At 47.8% G+C, this 14,880-nt stretch overlaps 1 protein-coding gene across 2 annotated transcripts in view; it reads left to right on the top strand.

The window, feature by feature from the left end:
- Positions 1–352: 352 nt before the first annotated feature.
- Positions 353–14,880, top strand: part of NCK2 (NCK adaptor protein 2) — a 149,011-nt gene continuing 134,483 nt past the window's right edge. For both annotated transcript variants that reach the window (XM_036096582.2, XM_036096579.2), the window contains exon 1: positions 353–543. The gene's annotated coding sequence lies outside the window, so the exon portion shown is untranslated. The remainder of the gene's footprint in view (positions 544–14,880) is intronic.

Raw genomic sequence — 14,880 nt, 5'->3', positions numbered from 1 at the left:
TTGGGGAGCGGGGACCTCTCCTCCCCGTCGGCGCCGGCCCCGCGCACCCCCCTGGCGCCCGCCGTTCGGGAGCGCCTGGTCTCCGGGCCGTGGCCAAGGCCGGCCACGCTGCGGGCCCCGGCGCTGCCTGCGCGCCCCCAGGTGGGTGTCGGGCCCCCGCCCGGCGCGCGGGCCCGGGCCGGCCCCTGGGCGGTGTCGCGGCGCGGCCGGGGAGGAGCGGCGGGAGGAGGAGGAGGAGGAGGAAGCGCGCGGAGGAGGCGGGTGCAGCGCGCCGGGGGAGGGTCGCCGCCGCCGCCGCCGCCGCCGCCGCCGCGGGGATCGTCAGGCCGGAGCCGCGCGGCCGAGCGGGCGGCGGGGAGGGCTCGGCGGCGGGAGGCTCGCGGCGGCCGGGCCGGCGGGGTCCGCCCGGGCCGGCAGCGTCCGCCGAGCGGCGGGAGGAGGGAGCGGCGCAGACAAAGAGCGGCGCCTGGGCGGGCGCTGAGCGGCCGCCGCCCCGGGACCCGCGCCGCTGCCCTCCGGCGTCGGCGGGCGGCCCACGGCGAGGTAAGCGCTGCGCGCGGGCTCGGGGCGGGGGCCGCGAACTTGGGCCGCGCGGCGGAATTGGCACGCGCGCCCGGGTAGGGGCCGGGGGGGCCGGTGCCTTCGGCGCCCTGCCGGTGCCCTCGGCCCCGCCGCGGCCTGGCCCCCCGCGGCCGCGACTGCCCGGCACCTCCCGGCTCCGCACCTTCCAGCCCGCCTTCCGGGCTCCCTACCCCCCCCTCCGGGCCGGCGCTTGGGGGGGGGCGGGGGCGCCGGCGGCGGGCGGGTGGGCGGGCGCAGGGGGGCCTGAGCGGCGCGTTCCCGGGGCCAGGGACCCCCGGGCGCGTGGGGCGGGGGGGAGGCGGGGGGGACGGGGGGCGCCCGGCCTGCAGGCTGGCCGCGGCGGGCACGGAGCCGGGGGCCGGCGTGGGATCGTGCGGTGGCCGGGATCACCGTGGCGAGAGTCTCCGGGAAGAATAGCCCCGGTTCGCCCGGCCGCAGCGCGCGGACGCGGGAGGCAGAGCTCGGCCCGGAGAACTTAACTGTGTTTATGGCAACTATTTATGATCCCGCACAAAGCTGCTGTCACATCGCATAAAGGAGATCCTCGCCTGGGCGAGGGGCGCTTTGTGATGGGTTCCAGGCTCTGCGTCCTGTCCCAGATTTACATGACTCTCTTACAGCCACCTGAAAGAAAGTTTCTCACATCGCTCTGTCCTCTTGGTTTATTCAGGGCGATTTAACCACCAAGTGGTTCTGGAAGAATTCGGTGTGTGATTTTTAAGGCACTGGAGGTAACTCCCTTGTGAGCGCAGTTAGCGTGGCATTGTGTGGAGGTATCTAATTTGCAAAACGCTTTAATTTGTAGACAATAAGGATCGCCCTGGAAGGTCTGCGCGGGATGCGGGGGGGGGGGAGTGGGGCTGGGGGGGTGGGGAGGTCATTGACTGATGAACCTCAGGCACCTGACTTTAGCATTGTAACAGCTTCAGGGACAAAGCAGGAACGAGTATAGTGGGCCTCTGTCACTTCAGACAATTCCGGTTGGCGGTTTCCCCTTTATTTGGTTTTGTTTATTTTGCCAACAGGTTTAAGGTTGAATCTGCCAAGTTTGTGTCTGCATAATGGGATGAGCAGGCCCCAGTGCTGGGCCCCAGCAACCTAAAAATCTTGCAGGCCCCCTCGTTCCATTGGCCCAAACAGAAACTGAACCACAGAGGCCAGTGGGCATTGGCTTAGCCCAGGACCTGCAGGTAGGAGAGGCCCTTCCTGGTTCAGGCCCAGCCCTGGCTTCTCCTGGCTTCTGGGAAGGGATTTGGGTAGGAATGAGAGTAATTCGGGTGTGTTTCATACCATTTCATTTGATATTGTTAGCCCCAGTGCTTTTCAAGTCTTAAAATGAATGGAACTGAAATTAACCAGGGCTACTTTAACTTATCAAAACAGATGGAAACTTTGCTTCCCAACACTCTCCTGATGAACTTACCAGGTGTTCCTAGATAGGTGGGTAAATTAACAGGATTCAAGCATGTGCGGCGTTTATATGTATAGAAAGAGAATGGTGGTATTTAGTGGATGCATGGAGAGGAAATGGGTTTAACTGGGAGGTGGGGCTGCTGATGTAGGTGTTTGGAACAGGGATTTCCCAAGAAATAGGTGTTAACCGTGCTGGTGAAGCAGTGACCAACAAGGGAAAATCCTACCTTAATTATTTCTTCCCCTGAGGTTGGTTAGATGTACTTTTGATGGGAGAAAAAGGCCGGATGTTTGTGGTCTTCTGGCTGCAGCGACTTGGAGGCTGAAATTGAGAAGTTTAAGCAGTGCGGAGCTTGTGGAGGTGCTTGACTCTGTTTGCTGTCCGGTAGGCCTCACCTGGGCTCAGAGCTTCTCAGCTGCTACCTAAACACACCACGGTATTGATCATGGAATTTAGGATGAAATTGGGTGGCAGATCACCACCGGTAGAACTGACCGCTCCATCACCCACCTCTGCCCACTTGTGGAGAAATGGGCCATTTATGTATGTATGTATGTATGTTCTATTTGTAAGTAATCTCTACACCCAATGTGCGGCTGGAACTCACAACCCCGAGATCAGAAGTCCCATGCTGTGCCAACTGAGCCAGCCAGGTGCCCCTAAACTGACCCCTTTTAAATGGGTGGGGCTTGTGTAAGGCACATTTCTAATAGCTGTGCTCAGTTCCCAGGCTTTGAGTTTTGCTTTATTACATGCTATATGCTTAAATTCTCTTCTTCCCTGAAATCTGTGACCCTGCCCTGTCATTTGCATTTGGGGATTATTGAGGTTTTCCAACCAACAGCAGATCTTAATGTACATAGTATTTGAGAAAGGCATTATCATCCATATTAAATACACCGGAAATCTTCCTTACGTGCGCACAAACTCAATAACCTTTTGAAATACCCTAAAGACTCCCTGATTGCCTGGAATAACCTAGAGTCCTTTACTTGATAAGTTGCATTAGCTTAATTTGCCCTGGCTAAATGAGGCTGTGTTGCTCTCTGGGATACACATGCTTCTAACAGCCCAGACTGACTTGCAGCGTGCGCTGGGGGGGGGTCTCGGGGACATGGTTCTCCATCATTCAGAATGAGGCTGGCTAGCTGAGGAGCTGAAAATTGCTTGCTGGATCTGCAGGGGAGGGCAGTGGACAATGTTTGGGAAAACTAGTAAGCTGAACTTTTTTTTCACAAATGAACTGGAAACTCCCCACGACTCACCCCAGAGGCTTAGGGAATTAGTTTTCCCATCCAGAGGGATAGCAAATGGCGCTTCCAAATTGTTTCTCTTTCTTCAGATGAGTGATGGAAACCCTTCATGGCATGTTTTCAAAGGGCCTACGCTAAAAAAATGCTATCATGTATGTTGTTAAATGCTTGAGTTCAGACAACTTAGAAGGAGGTCAAGACAGCCTTTAAGCAGTTATCAAAAGTATGCAGCTAAAGTAAAAATAGTTTCCTATTTCTTTAGGCCACTTTAGTAACACAGTTTTAAAAATTAGACTGTTCTTTCTTTTCCTGCATTTTACTTTGAACAGATCCCAAAGTATGTCTATTTCTGAAGGTGTAATCAACATTAGCAAGTTATAACCCACCCCCCCCACGCCCCGAACACGTGCGCACACACACGTTACGATCTGCCCTATGGTTTCTTGTGTTCATACCTTATACACATGGTTCCCAGCAAATACTGACTAAACACATGAATATTGAGTTCTGAGTCTGTCGAGTTATTAGGGCTCTAGGTTCCCACTGAGATGTGAGTAATAAAAGATCTCCAGGATCTTTGTACATCTGCTCAGAACCTGTGACATTGTGGAAGGTTTTGGCCCCAGGATGTCCAGACAATGGGTGAATTTGGCCTGGTGGCCTCTCTAGTTGGTAAATTCTTGGTCAAATGAATCATTTCTAGTCCTGCAGCTAAACTTAAAAAACAAAACAAAACAAACAAAAAGCAAAACAAAAAACAAACCCAGTTGCATTACCACCTGGAGGTTTGGCTCCATATGCTTTTCAGTGGATTGTGTGTGCCAACGTGAACTGGAAACTCGGGGTGAAGCCTTTGTTATCCTGGCTTGGTCGTTGGCTCCACCTTACTTTTTTGTCCCCTTTGTATTTTTCATGTTTTTAAGAGAAGAAGCTTCAAGTACATTCCGAATTGAAATATTGCAGTTTCCTCTTGATAGTTTTGCTGGTCAGTGGTTAATGAAGATCCAAAGTGCCATAGGCAGATAGAAATAATTGGTGTTAATACTTGTATGTTAATTTATAGTTTACAAATTGCTTTCCACATGTGCCATCCTGTTTCATATTTGAAATAACACGGTAAAATGGGCTCTGGCCCTTATTTCTGTGTGAGGAGACTAGAGCTCAGGGCCAGTACCAAGGAGGACAGAGCTTGAACTTGAGGGTAAGTCCGTCCTGTTGGAGAGCCCTGTGGCCCTTAGCTGTGTGGCTAAGCAGGCAGTAGCTGGGGAACCCCAGAAGGGTGCTGGATAGATGTTTCTGTAAGGCTGCTGATCTGCTAGCACGTCGCACTAAGGATGCAGAGCATGACAGACCTTGCGTGGATGCCTTTGCCGTGTGGCAGGTGGGAGCAGATAGCGGTGGGAGCAGAGTCTCTGTGTGAGTAGACTCTTTGAAGGTGAGCCATTTCAGGGCATACCGTTTCAGTGAGCAGTTTGAGTTAAACTTTTGTCCTCGATTCATTGCTAGGAGCCAGCATTACCCTGGAAAGCGTCTGCAAGTTGAAGTGTGCTTGTTCTTGCTTACTGTGTGTATCAGTCTGCTCTGGATGCCGTAACAGAACCGCACAGGCTGGGGGCACAACAGAAATTTATTTCTCACACGTCTGGAAGCTGGGAAGTCCGAGATCAAAGGGCAGGCCAAATCAGTCCTGGCTTGTGGAAGGGCACCTTCCAGCTGTGTCCTTGTGTGCCCTCTCTTTTCTGCCCACAGAATGACTCCGCCCCGTACCCTGAACCACTGCAGTCATCGGTGGCTGGACCCTGAATGGCACTTTGCTAACTGTGGTAACAGTACCGAAGTTTATAATCACCTTCGTTTCAAAGACTTCTGTCCATTGGAGTTGATTCCCTGTTACCCCTTATACCGGTGGCGTCATGCATACCTCTAGCCCTGCACCTCAGAACTGTGCATGCCCCTGTGGGAGGAGGAGAGCGTGGGTCATGCATACCTCTAGCCCTGCACCTCAGAACTGTGCATGCCCCTGTGGGAGGAGGAGAGCGTGGGTCATGCATACCTCTAGCCCTGCACCTCAGAACTGTGCATGCCCCTGTGGGAGGAGGAGAGCGTGGGTCATGCATACCTCTAGCCGTGCACCTCAGAACTGTGCATGCCCCTGTGGGAGGAGGAGAGCGTGGGTGCAGAACGTCCTGTGTGTCTGCTCTCCTGTGGCGTGTGTCCCTGCAGATACCCTTTGAACCAATTATCAAGAGCAGTGCTGTTCTGTTGAAATCTACTGCGGGCCACAGATGGGAGCCACGGACATAATTTTCAATGTAGCCACGTTAAAAATGTTAAAAATTATGTAAATTTTGTAAAATTATGTAAAAATGTAAAAAAAAAATCAATTTTTATAATATTTTTTATTTTACCCAAGAGATCTAAAATATTTTTATTTCTACATGTAATCAGTGTAAAGCCTTATAAGTGAGATAATTTACATTGTTTTCTTTGTGTGCAGTCTTTGAAATCGGGCATGTATTCTGCATTGAGGGCACATCACGTTCCTTCTTTCTTTGGAGTGGCCAGGAGCCCCGTGAGGCTAGTGACTGCCATATTGCGGAGTGCAGGTGGATAGACTTCTCATGATTGCCGCTTCCTTTATTCTGTACGTTCTAAAATTGAGATAGCTAAAAAGACAGAGTGGAACAAGTTAGAATAATAGTAATGGCAATTATTATTATTCCTGAGTGGGAAAGGTGTAATCTGGGTGGTTATAGGGAATAATGTGGTATCTCATGCACTCAATTTTAGAGTACTAAAGTCAGATTTGATTACATGTAATTAAAATACTTTGTATATTTTACAAAGATTTTGAAATGTGTTTTGGATTCTAGAGGTTAAATTATCAATTTGAAATAACTTTTGGGTATTAGGATTCAACATATTTCTGATGGATGTTAAGTACTTGATTTATAAGTACAAAAGCTAAAATCGTATTTTCTTTAGTGATTAGTTTATCCATGAACACACACAGACACACACACAATCACACACTGCAATTACTGTTCTAAGCACTTCATACAAAGTAGTAACTCCTTGAATCCTCTCAAAAGTGTCAAGACACTTCCTGTTTTTATCCTCATAGATAAGGGTACAGAGAAATAGCAGGTTACCTTGCTGAAGTTTCCATCGCTAGCAAACAGCAGGTCTGGAACTCAAACTCAGGCTGACTTTGGGGTCTCTGCTCTTATCCATGAAGCTAGGCCACCATCTCTTCATTAAGATGTATCTGAAAATATGTAAACAGAACCATAAGCTTTTATTAGGTATAAGATTTGAGAAACATTGATGGAAAACCATCGATAAAGAGTGGAGCTTGGATATTGGTTCATTCTGGAACTTCCTTCATCAGCCAAGCAGTGGAGGAAGCCCCGAGCTTGGGAAGGACGTAACGAATAGTTAGAGCCTCCGCTCTCATGGCTGGGGAAGGTTAGCTGTGCAGGGTCACAGGGGATCATGACTGAGCACCCTTGGCCTTGCTTCTCCTCCTAGCCTCTCCTTGCCGTGTCCTGTAGGCTGGTGCTCCTCAAGTGGGCAAACTCGCCAGCTCTGAGATGGGCATCAGCATCCCTGGAGGGCTGGCCTTAAAACTCAGGTGGCTGGACCCACCGCAGAGGGTCTGACACAAAGGTCTGGAGTGAGGATGCCCTTTTCTGCTCAGTTCTTAGGTGACTCTATTTGTTACGTCCTTCCCCAGCTCGGGGCTTCCTCCACTGCTTGGCTGACAAAAGAAGGTCCAGAATGAACCAGGTGACCTGTGTTGGGATGGGCGCCTCACATTGAGAACCAGCACGGTGGGGTTTGTAATAGGACACCTGTGAGTGGGGGGAGTGAGGGGGTGAGTGAGGAGGTTTCTGCATTGGGTAGTAACAGCATTATAATTCGAGAGTGGCCTGCAAGCCTGCCTCTAGGCACTGTGGTGCAGGTCTGTGCACCTGGTCCCTTCATATGTGGCTGTGTGGTGGGTCTGGGGACTGAGGAGGGACCTGACGATTCTCTTGCTCCTCCACCTAGCTCCTGAGCCCTTGTATTGTTGGGATGCCTTTTGGGAGGCCATTGTCAGCTGCAGCTGTTTCTTCTTAATGAGTTCCTGTGTAGTAAAGAGAAGGTAGGTAGGGAGGTGCTTGGAGCCCTGGAGCCCAGCACACCAAATCCTCTTCTTAGGGGCTGTCAGAGCGTTGGCTGGCCTTCTAGTGGGTAGAACCGAGATAGAACCAAGAGTCTGGTGTCTCTGTTGGGGGAGGCGTCTGTATGTCTGTCCCAAGACCCGGGAACACAGTGGTTTCGGATGGACTACACCTTGGGCAGCTTCTCTGAATTCACAGGCTTAGATTTGCCGTCAGGCCGTTTCTCCTGTGGCCAGCTCTGTATGTAGCATGTTCCAGGAGGAGTAGCGGCAAAGATTTATTTACTTAAACAAGCTTAATAATTCTCCCAGCAGCTGTGGGGGTGGCCGACTGGTAAGAAATGTTACAAGAAGCTGAGGTCACAGTGAGATGCCTAGAAAGTGCCAGTGGCTGTCTTATCAGACAAAGCCCATCAGTGTCGACATCGATTTTCCTTAGAGGATGTGCCTCAGTTTAATATCTTATGAATTTTGGCTAAATATTTAAGGACGTCTGCAAGTCAACAAATATTTTAATTATGTCACTTACGAGTCGGGCTGCAGAAGAGAAGAGCAGAGTGTTTGGCAGCCGTGTCCATTTTAAGGACGATCACTTTAAAAGCTTGTTTCCCTGTTTGCAAGTCTATTGGTGTTGGGTGGGGGTGACGGGGAGAGGTCTGAATGGGTGATAAACAGCCCTCTTACTGCTCTGAGTGAGGGAAGCCAGCTTGGGGACATTGCCATTAAAAACTGCAAACTGCTTGAGAATTTTTAAGAGATCAAGAAATAAGGGATTCAGGGAGTTATTTTAGAGACAGTTTCAGGAGATTTGATATAGGTGAAAAGTGAATTTTCATCAAACCACTTAAAAAAAAAACCTATTTAGGAATAGAGTCTGGCAAGGCAGATAGAAAAGTAGATTTTTCTTTACATTCTCTTGGTTCTCCCCTCCGTGTTTCACCTTTGCATGTGACTGACTTAATGTACACCGCCATCCTGACCCTTTATCTTCAAGTCTGTTTTCCATCTGTCTCCATACCTGCCCTCTGATGGTTTTTTCCTTTATATGCTTCCGGTATGGCCTTCCTGGGCCATCCCTAGCTTGTAGTTCGAAGCTGCCCCCGCTACCCCTTTATTAAGCCCTCTGTCCTGCTTTAGTGCCTTCCCCTACTTTTCTTAGTTGGTCTGTTTTATATGGTTCAGGAGATAAGACCCAGTGGCGACTGTAAACAAACATTGCCATTATCCTCTAAAAAAGAAAAAGGGGAGTGGGGATCACACACACTAGCCTGTCATAATTTCCATTTCAGAGCATGCCTGGGTGGAACCGAAGCTCACTTATGTATCACAGGTGAACGCTCAGGTGTTGAATACATCGAGGCTTAAACTTGATTGTGCCAGCACTCAGCGCTGGTCACGAAAGCTGATTCCATCTGCCAACAAAGAGAGGCAGCTCCTCTTTTCCTCGGTGTGTCAGGCTGGTGAGGGCTACATGATGAAGGAAGAAGGTATGTTTTCAACATAATGCACATTAGTACGTGTAAATTCCCATCCATTTTCAGATCTTACTGGCTGTTAGGTGTGGATTGAGAAATAAAAGCCATGCACTTTTGCAAATAGAGAAATACCTTTTTTTAATTGTTAGTATTTTAAAAAACTTCATTGAGACTTGAATCTCCAGTCCTATATATAGGTGAGTGGTTCTCACCTGGGGGTGATTTTGCCCATGTGGACATTTGGCAATGTCTGGAGACATTTTTGAATTATCTTGACTGGGGAGCGCTCCTGGTGTCTCGTGAGTAGAGGCCAGGAGTGTGCTAACCATCCTACAACATAACAGAACAGCCCCCATCACAGAAAATTAACTGGCCCAGAATTTCAGTATTTCAGCAACCTTGATGTCAGTGAATGCTTCTCTACTTGACTTAAACCCTTAAATTAGTGGCACATGTATTTTTTCACACAGTTGTCCATATGGAGATCATTTTTTTCATCCATGTCTATAAACATGAAAAATATCTATTTAGAGAGTTAGACACTATTTATTCATCTTAGTAGTTATATAAAGGGGAAACCTACTTGAATATAACTGACTTAACCACGGTTTATCTGTAATACTGTTTGTGGTAAAATATGGCATACATTGCTTTTCAAATTTTCTACTTCTACATATTTGGACTATATAAGTATAAAATGTTGATTTTTTAGGAAACATTTTGAAATCTGGCTGAGCTGTGATAAAAACATACTCCCCTTAGAATGTCCACTTACAAGAAAATAATGGGGTCCCTTCTCAACTGCATTTATTTATTTGAGAGAGAGAGAGAGAGAGAGATTGAGAGAGAATCTCAAGCAGACTCGCTGCTGAGCACGGAGCCCAACGATGGGCTCAATCTCAGGACCCTGAGACCATGACCTGAGCCGAAACTAAGAGTTGGCCGCTTCACCGACTGAGCCACCCAGGTTCCCCCTCAATTGCTTTTAATAAGTAATCAGTTTTCAGAGGTTGGTCCACTCAAAATCTGTTTACATAGCTCAGAATCCTTTCAGTTGGTGACTGTCCATAGGAAAAAAAGTTTTTTTGTTGTTGTTATTACCAAAGTTCATAAGATTCTAGGTTCAACCTGATAATCTTTGAGCTGGTCACATCTGTTAGCTTTCAAATGTTTCACTCTCATCTTCATATAGCTCTGAAAAATAAACTCTTCAGGGGAGAGCGAATGAAAATACCACAAATTAGACCTTATCCAGGGAAACGGAAAGAGAAAATTATAATTTGGCTGTTAGTCTCTGTCTAGGTTAGTGGCCGAGCTGCCTATTAGCTAGCCTGGAATATGATGTTGATGTCCATACTTTTTTTTCTTTAGACTGAGGCTCCCACTTGACAAAGTCTGATAATCCCAGGAATTAAGAGGCCTGTCAATTAGAAATTTCCCTGGCTTTATCTAGATCTATTTTGTATAAATCACTTCCTGTTATACTGCTCTTCCTTTTTACTTTGTTGCTTATCTTCTTCCTGTTCAGTTATGGGGATAAACACAAAATCAGCACTTTTTAAGTTTTTGAATTTCTCTTGGTGAAGATCGTTAAAAGTACAATGAGTCTTTTCTTTTCCAAAATGCTCCCATCCTCAGTGGACTGAGAAGGACCTCTGAAAAGTCACTAGTAACTCTTTGGACAGAAAACATTCTAGCTATGGGCTCTAAAACAATGTAACATATCTAATTGTTCTTTGCCCAGGCTCGGTATCATTTGATTCTTCCAGCTTGGGTGGAGGGAGGCAAATAATGTCACTAAGCCACTGTGTAAATGAGGAAAGTGCGGGTTACGGGGCAGTGACTGGCCCCCAGGGGTCTCGTTGTGAGTGGCCGAGAGAAGCCCCCCCCCCAGGCCCACGCTCTCAGCAGTGCAGTGGGTCTGGGGTGTGTGTGAGCTGCTCGAATCTGGAGCTGCGGACCCTGGATTTCCTTCAGGCTTTGTCATGTATGTCTCCTCCCTCAAAATAAAATGTTGGCCTTTAAGCAGTGACTTCTTGACTTTTAATTATAATAGGAGCTGGAATAACACTGTATCATCCTGAACTTCATTAAGAGCTAGTCTAGCTTTGAACTGCAAAAATATTGCTTCCTTTAGGCTTCTTTCCACCTGCTGCTAATTTGGCTCAGGTTGTGCAGTGAATCCGTAACCTCCCAACCTCTGTTTGTCGTCTGTGAAACAAGGCTCTAGTGCTCCTGTTTTTGAAGACCTTGTACAGGCCTGCTGTTCCCTGTTTAAAAATTTGAACCTTACCACGCCTTTTCAGACGTTTCTTCCAAAGGAGGGTGGCATGAGCTGACTTCTGTGGTCAGTTTTGTTGCTCTTCCTTTCTTTGTGAATCGGGTTTGAGGACCGCAAAGGCACGTGTGTGCAGGTGTGGAAAAGGCTGCGTTATTCATCCCGATCTGACCTACAGATTGGACTGCTGGCCCCAGTTTCGCTTAGCTACATTGTCACACACCTCGCCCTTTCGTGCCAGGTGCTCTGGATACAAGAGCCCGCCCTCAGGGAGCTTCTGAGCCAGTGGGAGATGGCTTCACGGGTTCCCACTCAGCTCTCGTCCCAGCTAACTAGTCTATAAAATGACTGTTTGTCACCTCTGTGTGGAGTCCTGGAGGGGCTACAAGGAAAGATGCAGGGGAAGTCCCCAAGGCCAGGCAGACCTCATTGCAAGTATTCCAGGGAAGGATAAAGTTTTCTTTGAGATCTTCAGGAACTCTTCGTTCTGCAGGCGGCCCCAGGGACCGTGGCATGCGGGCAGAGCAGAGATGGTCCCACTTGCCAGTTGTCGATCTCTGTCACCACCACAGCTGGGCCAGCATGCCGTTCCCACTTCCCAGGACGGCCACTGTTCTCGCAGGGCCTGCTGGCTGAGGCGCAGGCCGTCCGTGTGCTTAGAATGAACACTTGATTTGGGGGGTCAGCTAGTCCATAATTTTCAGAGAATGTGAACTCTACTTATATGTGGTTTATTTGCCTGAGACTTTTAGCTCTTAAAAATTGGTAAAGCTACTTTTCGGTGCTTTTAAAGGAATGTTGGCGTGGGGTAGCACGCTATACTTCCTTACTCATTTTTTTTTTTTAATTGATAATGGCATAAATGCATTGTGCCATTACATTTTAATCTAGAAAAGATTTATTTAGTCAAATTATTATTTCGCTTGGGTTAGTAATGAATATTATAAACCACTCCTGGCCAGACATTTCCCAGGCTTATTTTGTATCCTACTGATAGTCTAGTTTGAAGTGTGTCTCCTTTGAAACTTGAACTCTTTCTTACTTCGTTATAGATGTTCTTTTGTATATTTTAAATGCAGTGTTTCAGGTTGTTGACTTCTGCTTTATCTCGTACCCGAATCATTGTGCCATTTGACAGCATGTTGGTATGAAACTAATTTCTAAAGGTGGGCTGATTGGGCATTTCTGTTCTAGTTCTGGTTAGCATATGGAAATAACTTAATGCTGGCATTCCAAACAATTAAAACCATAATCAGTGATTTGTCTTCCATTTCATACGGAACCAGTTTACATTTCACTTTTGATGATGTGGATTAGTGGAAAATAGTTTTTATGTTATTCTGTAATTAATTTGTGATACACTGTAATTAATGCTTAGTGCTCAAATTAACTTAATTTGAGAATAATGAGAGTGTAACTTGAGATATGAGTTATGTGATGCACTTTTAAAGATTGCTTAGAATACATTGATTCCTGGCTCTTGGGGGCCTGAGTAGCAGAGAATTTAATGTATGTTCAATTAGTTGGTTCTGGATCTCATTCAAGGGAGGAAGTTTTTTGTTGTTGTTTACAAACTTATGTAGTCTATTATCTTACATATTCAAGTACATATAGTGTGCTCTCTGAAGAACAGCACAAAAATTGTACTGAGTTCCAACCATGTAATAATCTTATTTTATTGTGTTAAGCTAATTGGGTACGTTTATCTCCTTTTGTTCGTTCCGGTTTTTACCCACTTGTCCAAAGTACAGTTTGTAATTCTTGAAAGTCGTCCATGTTTTGCTTTGCATATATGTATTTATGTATAGTACATATATATTTTTAAATAAACCTCTAATTTGAGAAGTTTTAATAATTTTTTAAAGCTTTAAAAAGTTTATTTATCTGTATACCCAACGTGGGGCTCGAACTCACAGCCTTGATATCAAGAGTCACATGCTCTTCCAACTGAGCCGACCAGGTGCCCCTAATTTTAGAATAGTTTTAGATTTACAAAAAAATTCTAAAGATCATATTGGTACATTATTGTTAACTAAAGTCCATACTTGACTTGGATTTTCTTTTTTTTTTTTTTTTAAAGATTTTTATTTATTTATTTGCCAGAGAGAGAGAGAGAGTGAGAGGGGGAACACAAGCAGGGGGAGTGGGAGAGGGAGAAGCAGGCTTCCCGCTGAGCAGGGAGCCTGGTGCGGGGCTCGATCCCAGGACCCTGGGATCATGACCTGAGCCAAAGGCAGATGCTTAATGACTGAGTCACCCAGGTGCCCCTGGATTTTCTTAACTCTTACCTAATGTCCTTTTTCTGGATCCCACCCAGAATTCCACATGACCCTTAGTCCTCATGTCTCTTGAGGTTCCTCTTGGCTGTGACAGTTTCTCAGGCTCTTCTTGGTTCGATGACCTGTACAGTTTTGAGAAATACCAATCAGGTGTTTTGTGGAACATTCCTCAGTTGGGATTTGTCGGCTGTTTTTCTTATGATTAGACTGGAGTTACAGGTTTCGGGGAGGAAGATCATGGAGGTCAGAGGTCAAGTGCCATTTTCAGTGCCTTGTCTCAGTGGTACATACTGTCAATGTGACTTGGCACTGTTGCTCTTGACCTGGATCCCCTGGCTGAAGTGGTGTTTGCAGGCTTCCCCACTGTAAATTTAATTGGTTTTTCCACTGTCCATACTGTAGATTTTGGGAGGAAGTCACTTAAACAGCAGTTAAATTCTACCTCCTCAAGGAGGTGCATTTCCATTAGTTATTTGGAATTCTGCATGGGAGATTTATTCTCTCTGAGGGAGGAAGGTTTTCAGTGGTCGCAGGGGCATTGCGGCACTGCCCTTGGTGCTGTTCCAGGGGAGGGAAGATAGGAGCTGCCTTGTTTCTAGAACATGGTCCTGGGGCACGTATTAGGAACACAGATGCCTGGGGCCTGCTCTGGCCGCACTGCCTGAGTCTCCTGGGAAGCGCTGGTTTTGGAATTCTTCCTGTTGAACCAGTTGCCCCAGTGGTTCTGAAGCATTTTCAAGGTGGAGAACCACTGCTCTGTATTACCGTTTGAACCCTCTCTCCTGCCAGTAGCTTCTAGTCCCATGGCTTCCCTGCAGAGGGCCTCTGGCCTGATCACCCCCATGGTTTTAACCCCTTCTGGATAGCCTGTCTAAGTGGTTCACTTTGTAAACGCAAGGTCAGTCTTGCCTCAGTGTGAGGCCCTCAGAGCTCCAGCAGAGGGGAACTAGTGCAGTTACAAACCGTGGGCCCTGCAGGAAGGGTCAGCCTGGCCGCAGGAGGGCGGCCCTCAAATGCCCAGACCTGTCTGAAAAGGCTCTTGTCGTATGTGTGTGCCCATGAGAGCAAGCGAGGGACTGTGTGATGGTGGGGGTGGCCTGTGGACGCGGTCCAAGTTTGGGCAAATAAGAATGGCCAGCAGATGCTCATGGTCTCCTTGTGTGCCTGATGCCTCTCGCTATGCAGTGGCCATCTATCTCTTAGGCGATCCCTGATTGCAGGGGGAGGCAGTGGCCTGAAGTGGCTTCTCCTGTTGGAGGAGGTGCTTAGTGGGGAGGGAGCTCCTGCAGTAGACGCCGCCAGAGTCTGCTGCTGGTGGCCCTTCCTGCCTGCCCAGGTACTGTGATACAGCTCCGGGTGTGTGTATGAGCAGAGGTCTGGGCCCAGGTGGGAGTTGGCTCAGAAGCTGGCTTGGGGTGGGAGGGGCCCTGGGAG

This window comes from Halichoerus grypus, chromosome 10 (assembly GCF_964656455.1).
Source record: "Halichoerus grypus chromosome 10, mHalGry1.hap1.1, whole genome shotgun sequence".
NCBI lineage: Eukaryota > Metazoa > Chordata > Mammalia > Carnivora > Phocidae > Halichoerus > Halichoerus grypus.
Note: the sequence above shows the minus strand (reverse complement) of the source record. Positions and strands in the feature narration are given on the sequence as shown.